The sequence below is a fragment of the Choloepus didactylus genome, chromosome 3 (assembly GCF_015220235.1).
Source record: "Choloepus didactylus isolate mChoDid1 chromosome 3, mChoDid1.pri, whole genome shotgun sequence".
In the NCBI taxonomy this organism is placed as follows: Eukaryota; Metazoa; Chordata; class Mammalia; order Pilosa; family Megalonychidae; genus Choloepus; species Choloepus didactylus.
In genome coordinates, this window is record NC_051309.1 from 185,955,924 (window position 1) to 185,964,743 (window position 8,820).

General features: G+C 32.9%; 1 pseudogene; it reads left to right on the forward strand.

The window, feature by feature from the left end:
* The first annotated feature begins 4,795 nt into the window (after positions 1-4,795).
* On the forward strand, positions 4,796-6,559 carry LOC119530590 (annotated as a pseudogene).
* The last annotated feature ends 2,261 nt before the right edge of the window (positions 6,560-8,820 follow it).

Consider the following 8,820-nt stretch of genomic DNA (forward strand, 5'->3'; position numbering starts at 1 on the left):
AACTGTTTTAGGCTTATCTTTCAGGAACTCACTCAATAAACATTGTGGAGCATTTATTTATATAAATAAAATATTTTTTGCTGTTATTTGGGCTCCCAATAAAGTGACTTTTCATCCCAACCATTTTATCCCAACCATTTTAAACCAAACTGCAACACATTGACTAACATCACTGGAAAATACTAAATCATAATAATAACCAAATTCTTTCCGTAAAGACTAGGAATTAATTTCATATATTTATAACAATAAATCAAACTAGTTTACTTTAATAAAAACTGTTTCTTCAATGTAGGACCACTCTGTCCTTATTTCAGCTGAAGAAGACAAAATTACTGTACTGTAATTATTATATCAACACTCTAAATGTCTTTCTAGGAATTATGTATCTCATTAAATATGTGCTTATTTATGTGTTTGTTAAGAAATTTAATGGGAAAAACTGATAACTACCAAGTAACTTCTAAAACTGCCCAAGCATCCCAGTCAACACAAATAAGATTCTTAGGTTATGGATGTAACATTAAAATGGGTTACGAATTCTGAACCTTAAGCCATTGTACATAAGAATGTGCTACTTTAGAAAGAAATGGAGAAACTCACAATCTTGGAAAATTTCCCCAAAGATACAGGGTGAATGCTCCTAAAAGAAGGGAACATATCTTTTATCCCTTTGGGACCCCCACAAGTGGTATCTCAGTGCCTTGCATATTATAGACTCTAATTATGTTACTAATGAGAAAGGGATGGACTATGTGTCAATTTATCACCAGAATCATGGAGGTGAGGAGGCAGCTGTATAGTATATTTAAGGTACTGAACAAGGAAAACTATCAGCCAAAAACTCTTTTTCTGGCAAACTGTTGGTCAAAAATGAAGGAGAGTTTAAAATATTCACAGATAAACAGAAACTGAGATAGTCCTGCCCTACAGAATTAATAAAGGGAGAGCTGCAGGCTAAAGGGAAAAGACAGGAGACAGTAGCATGCAGTAGTGTAAAGAAATTAAGGTCTTCAGTAAAGGTAACTAAAAGGACAAATGCAAACCCCAAAAGTACAGTATCCTCAATATACAACTGTAGTCTTTAATTCCTATATGAGGCAGAATACCATTGAACAAGAAAAAGCCATATTCTTGATAATGGACATGAAAATATAAAGAAGCAAACAAAGCATAAGCAGCAAAAGAAGAAATAGACAAATAGGATCTCCTCAAAATTAAAAACTGTTATGCATAAAGCACTCTATCTTGAATATGAAGAGACAGCCAACTCAATGGAAAAAAATATTTGGAAACCACATATTCAATAAGGGTTTAATATCATAATATAAAAAGAAATCCTACAATTCAACAAATAAAAAGACAACCCAATTAAAAATGGGCAAAAGTCTTGAATAGACATTTTTCTGAAGAGGATATACAAATTTTCTTTCATGATTTGTAAAAATGTATGACATTATTATAAGGTGTTAATAATAGGGTGGTATATGGGAAAAGTATACCTAATATCAACTATGAAGTATAGTTAATAATACTAGTTAAATAGTCTTTCATCAATTTTAACAAAGGTAAAAACTAATGTAAGGTATCAACAATAGGGGGGTATATGGGACATTGCATTTTTTTACTTCTCTGAAAGCCCACAACTTCTCTAATTAAAACTATAATAATAATTTTTAAAAACATTATGCTACATGAATGAATCCAGACACCAAGTACTCCATATTATATGAGTTCACTTAAAATGTAAATATACATATCTAAAGAGAAAGAAAAAAAAAAGAATCAAATATTCAGGAATGCATTTAAATAAGACTGTAAAGGAAGAAAATATTGCTATAAGAAATCAAAAACATCCTAAATAAATGGAAGGCCGTTCCATGTTCATAGAATGCAAGACCAAATGTTATTAAGATGTCAATTCTATCCAAAATGATTTACAGGTTCCATGCAATCCCAGTCAAAATTCCAATGGATTTCTTTGTAGAAATGGACAGCCAATCATCAGATTTATATGGAAAGGTAAGTGGCCCCAAGTAGCCAAAAGCCTTGGAAAAGAAGGATGAAATTGGAGGACTGACACTTTCTAATTTTAAACCTATTACAAAGCTATAATAATCAAAACAGCGTGGTACTAGCACAAGTACAGACATATAGAGTAACAGAATTGAATAGAGAATTCACAATTAAGTCCTCACATTCATGGCCAATTGCCTTTTTTACAACAATGCCAAGTCCACTCAGTGGGTAAAGAATACTCTCTTCAACAAATTGTGCTGGGAAATCTGAATATCCATATGCCAAAGATTGAAGATAGACCCCTACTTCACACCATATAAAAATTAACTCAGAATGAATCAAAGACCTAAATGTAAGAACCAAAACTATAAAATCCCCAGAAAAAAAGGCATGCATCTTCAGGAACTTGTGTAAAGCAATGGTTTCATAAGCTTAATACCAAAAGCATGAGCAACAAAAGAAAAATAATGGGACTTCTTTAAAATTAAAAACAAAACAAAACAAAAAAAAAAACTTTTGCGGTCAAACTCTTCATTATGAAAATAAAAAGACAATCTATGGAATGAGAGGAAATATTCAGAAACTACATAAGTGATAATGGTTTAATATCATGAATATATAAAGAAATCGTATAACTAAACAATTAAAAAAAAAACAATTTAAAAATTGGCAAAAGACCTGAATAGACATTTCTTCAAAGTAGATATACACATGACCAAAAAATCTATGAAAAGATGCTTTTTTATCATTACAATTAGGGAAATGCAAATCAAAACTCAATGGATACTGTATCACACCCACTAGAATGGCTACTATTTTAAAAATGGAAAATAAGTATTAGGTAGGATATGGAGAAATAGGAACATTCCTTCATTGTTGGTTGGAGTATAAAATAGTGCTGCTGGAAGATAGTTTGGTGATTCCTCAGAAAATTAAGTTTAGAATTACAAGGTCAGGTTATACCAAAATAATTGAAAGCAGGGGATTAAACAGATATTTCCACACCAATGTTCATAGTGACAATATTCACAATTGCCAAAAGTTGTAAGCAACCCAAGTGACCATCAACAAATTAGTGGATAAACACAATGTGGTCTATACATACTTTGAAATATTATTCATCCATAAAGGAATGAAGTTCCGATACATGTGACAACATGGACAAATCTTGACAACATCAAATTGAGTGAAATAAATCAGACACAAAAGGACACATATTATATAATCTGATGGATATTAAATAATAGCTCATATGGATAAGCAAGTTCATAGAATAAAAATCTAGGATACAGGTTACCAAGGACCTTGGTGGGGATAGGGAGTGGGAGTTAATTCTGTCTTGGGACAGAGTTTATGTTTGGGGTGATGGAAAAGTTTTGATTATGAATGGTGGCATTGGTAGCACATTGTGAATGTCATTAACACCATTGAATTACACATTTGATTGTGATTAAAAGGGGAAATTTTAGAGTATGTATGTGTTGCTAGAATAAAAATTTAAAAAAACAAACAAACACATAAATGCACAACACAAACAGTGAACCATGGATAGGTTTAATGGTAAAATTTTAGTTATATTGTTTCATTAATTGTAGCAAAGTCAACACAGTAATGCAAATAGTTAATAGAGAAAACTGCATGTGTGTGAGGGATTATGTAAGAACGCTGACTTTGTGCAACTTGAATAAAAGTTCATGAATACAAATATATACACTTACAAATATGAATACATTATTAATGTCCTTCCCAAGGAGATTTGATGCCTTAGAAAAATAGGAATACGCATTGTGTTCTGTACATTCTCCATGCTTGCCCACAAAGTTTGAGAAATTTATTTGAAAAAAGAAAAAGAAGGAAGCATGAGGAAGGGAAGGAAAGAGAAAATAAATCAATCCATAGCAGTACTGTGGTAAAAGTAGAAGAAAACATCGGCTCTGTTAACAATTTGGTATATTTGGAAGTCTGGAGAAAGTTTTATGTGTAGTAACTTTATGTTATTCTAATAGCAGCTTACAGACTCTCTAAACCCAAATTTTTCATTGGCTATTTTACTATGCCACAATAGCTTTCTGCATCGTATTTTTCTCCACATAATGAAACATCAAGTCCTTGTCCTATTTTATAATATGAATTACTCTAGTAGAGTTTCTGTACCCTACACACAAAAATACACTTTATTTATTTGTTGATGAATATGAATATGCTTCTTTTATTTCAAAAAAAAAATTATCCCAGTGGGGAAAACATAATACTGTGTAATGTTTACCTGAGTTTTTAATGGCACCATTTAGAAGAAAGAGTAAGCAACAGTACTGGGAACAGTAAGAAAGAGAAGTGGGAAAGAGTTTGCAGGAATACCTCATTTTATTGCACTTTGCTTTATTGCACTTTGCAGATATTGCCTATTTTACAAATTGAAGGTTTTTGGTGACCCTACATTGATAAAGTGCTTAAGCACCATTTTTCCAACAGCATGTGTGAACTTCATGTCTCTGCACCACATTTTGGTAATTCTTTCAACATTGCACATTTTTAAATTATTGTTATATCTGTTATGGTTATCTGTGATCAGTGATCTTTAATGTTACTATTGTAATTGTCTTGGGGTGTCACAAGCCATGACCAAATAAGATGGCAAACTTAACTGATAAATGTGTGTATTCTGATTGCTCCACTGACTGGCCATTCCCCTGTCTATTTCTTCTCCTACTCCTCAGTCCTCCCTATTGTCATGAGACATGACAATATTGAAATTAGGCCAATTAGAAACCCTACAATGGCTTCTAAGTGTACAAGTGAAAGGAAGGGGCCACATCTCTCACTTTAAATAAAATGCTAGAAATGATTGTGTTTAGTGTGGAAGATATGTTGAAAGCTGAGATAGGCTGAAAGCTAGGTCTCTTATGCCAAACAGCTAAGCTGTGAATGCAAAGGAAAAGTTCTCAAATGAAATTAGAAGTCCTACTCTAGTGAATACACAAATGATAAGCAAAACAGCCTTATTGCTGATATGGAGAAAGTTTTAGTGTTCTGGATAGATTAAACCAGCCACAACATTCTCTTAAGCCAAAACCCAATGCAGAGCAAGGCCCTAACTCTCTTCAGTTCTATGAAAGCTGACAGAGATAAGGAAACTGCAGAAGAAAAATACAATCCTAGCAGAAGTTGATTCAAGAGGTTTAAGGAAAGGAGGTGTCCCTATAACATAAAAGTGCAAGGTGAAACAGCAAGTACTAATATAGAAACTACAGCAAGATATCCAGAAGTTCTCACTAAGAAAATTGATGAAGGTGGCCACACTAAACAACATATTTTTAATGTAGGGGCACAACAGCCTTATATTGAAAGCAGATGCCATGTAGGGCTTTCATAGCTAAAGAGGAGAAGTCAATGCCTATCTTCAAACCTTCAAAGGACAGGCTGAGGTTGACTCTCTTGTTAGAGGCTGATGCAACTGATGACTCTCAGTTAAAGCTGATGCTCATTGACCATTCAAAACATCCTAGGGCCCTTAAAAATTATGCAAAATTGACTCTGCCTGTGCCCTATAAATGGAAAAGCAAAGCCTGGATAACAGCACATCTGTTTACAATACGGACTGCTGAATATTTTAAGCCCACCATTGAGACTTTCTGCTCAGAAAAAAAGATTCCCTTCAAAAAATTGCTGCTCAGTGACAATTCACCTGGTCACCCAAGAGCTCTGATGGAGATGCACAATGAGATTAATGCTGTTTTCATGCCTGTTAATACAACACCAATTCTGAAGCCCATGGATCAAGGGGTAATTTTAACTTTTAAGTCTTATTATTTAAGAAATACATTTCTTAATGCTATAGCTTCCATAGATAGTGATTCTTCTGGTAAATCTGGCCAAAGTCAATTGAAATCCTTCTGGAAAGTATACACCATTCTAGATGTCATTAAGAACATTCATGAATCATGGCCAGAGTTCAAAATAACAACATTAAAGGAGTTTGGAAGAAGTTGATTCAAACACTCATGGATGATTTTGAGTTCAAGACTTCAGTGGAGGGAGTAAATGTAAATGTGGTGAAAATAGCAAGAGAACTGGAATTAGAGGTGGAGCCTGAAGATGTCACTGAATTGCTGCAATCTCAGGATAAAATTTTAAAGGATGAGGAGTTACTTGTAATGGATGAGCAAAGAAAGTGTTTTCTTGAGATGGAAACTACTTCTGCTGAAGATGCTCTCAACACTGTTAAAATGACAATGAAAGATTTAGAATGTAACATAAACTTCATTGATAAAGCAGTGGTAGAGTTTAAGGGGATTGACTGCAGTTTTGAAAGAAGCTGAGTAAAATGCTATCAAACAGCATCACATGCTACATAGAAATCTTTCATGAAAGGAAGATTCAATTGATTCAGAAAACTTCACTGTGATCTTCTTTTTAGAAATTGCCACAGCCATGCCAAGCTTCAGCAACCAGCAATAAGATCAATCAGCAATCATGAATATCAAAGCAAGACCCTCCACCAGCAAGATCACAAATTGCTGAAGGCTCAGATGATGGTTAACATTTTTAGCAACAAAGTATTTGTTAAATTAAGGGAGGTACATTGTTGTTTTAGACATAATGCTATTGCATACATATACTTTACATATGCACTGGGAAGCCAAAAATGTCATGTGACCTATTTGCTTTATTGCAGTGTTCATTTTATTGCAGTGGTCTGGAACTGAACCTACAGTATCTCTGTGGTATGCCTGTATTTATTTCCCATGTTAGATTTTAAGACCTTCAAAGTATGTGTTTTAAATGCCGTACCAGTCTCCTCTGATAAAAGATTGTAATCTTTGAACATAGGAGCATTTTAAAAATATATGATACTGATAATTTCAATAATAAATGTCAATGTTTCTCTTTACCAGGTAAACTCTGTGGCTATTTTTAAGGATTTTATGCTTTTGACAAATTGGTTCTTTACAAAACTTAATGTGGCATTATTATGCCACTGTCTTTGGAATGATTTTGGTTCATTTAACATAAAATAAAACCATCCCTGTCAAGTACATTATACATCCAAGATATGAAACAGGTGGGTATAAAAAGATTTCAATGCAGTGTAAACTGCAGTGCCTCTGAAGCAATCCCATCTGCAAGACATGAGAAATGTTGATAATGGTGTACATTCTCTTTCATTTTGAAACAGTTTTGTTTCTAGAAATTGCACTGCTTCCTCCTGCTCTATTCTTCATATATAATTTTAGCTCAACATTTAAACCTTCTCTTTCTTAATTCACACAGCAATGAGTTCCAAATGCTCGGAATAGTATCAAAATCAATACCTCTTTTCTAAGGCCCTACATCAGCTATTTACTCCCTTTTTCATTCAAACCTGCTAGTACCTTTCTTCTTGGGCAAATTTATTCCTTACATTCTTTTTCTGTTCCTGTGCCCCCTTTTGAAATTCAGGTGTAGCTCTTCAAGTCATTTTTCCATGCCTTTCATGTATCTAGCTTTTGAAATTTAGCTTAAAAATAATTTCTTCTACCAAGCAAAAGTGATCATTTGTTTGATGAATAAATTAATGAGGTTATTGACCACTTATCCATCACAATAATCATATAGATTTACTTAAAGAAATGAACGCTTCAATAAATTAATGTTTGTCATTTATTTGTATATGCAAATATACAATTTATTTATGTTTCACTAAATGTATAAATAAAAATATATTACAAATAAGTTATATAGACACCAACAGTATATAAATATATAGAGCAGAATTTGTGAAATGGAGGCATGGAGATGATCTTTGAAATATTTATAACATTTACAATTATCTATTAAAAATTTAAATATGGGAAATCTTCAATAAAATTTTTGTCTACCTGTTTCCTTTGAAAATATAAAAAATACTGACCATATTTTATACGCATATATTGCATATATGTCTTTGCTAGCGTGTCTTAATATTCAAAGAACATTTTAAATAGAACATATTATGCTTCATTCATTTCAGTTACCTATTTCTTATAATCATTTAAATTTGTGATTCCTCATTTAAACAACACTGGAAATGTTTTCTAATTATGCAGTAATTAGAAAAATGTTCCATAGATAATACTGATGATATCTCAATGAAAAAAAGTTATATGAAAAAAAGTAGAATAAGTTTTCCTCACAGATCTTATCTGATTTTTAACTGTAATTTTCCCTACTGTTCTACAAGTACTAAAATTAATCCTCTTATTACAAGGAAAATTTTGATTTTCCTTATTAGGGAATAATAATTCTCTACAGTTTTATTACCTGTGCAATTGATTGTAAACAATTAATATTTCAGTGATTCTATTTCATTATAAAATTTTCAATACGATGTTATCATGTCCAATATTTTTATATCTGCTATGGGAGAGGGATTTGGGAGGGAGTATGTTTTATACTGCCTACATTCTTCAAGAAACAATCACCCTTATTCTCCCTTTCTAAGAAGTTTCAATTGAGCCATGGCTGTAAGACTTATTATAGGCCTCAGGCCCTGCCAATCAGAATCCTTAGCCCTTTTGTCATCTTCATTGTTTCAAGGTTATTTGATCTTGAGCTCCTCAAGTGTTTATTATCCCTGGGAGTGTTTTTTGTTTGTTTGTTTGTTTGTTTTCTGGAGTGATTAAGAAGGACCCTTTAACTCTTTTCTTGTGTTGCTAGGAACAATACTGATACCTAGAGATTTTGGTGTCTGTTTCTTGGAAATAAAGCCAACAGTGGGGAAGGCAGAACTTACTTCTGTGACCCTACTCCAGACTGTGCCTGAATCCAACTGAAACTTGGGTT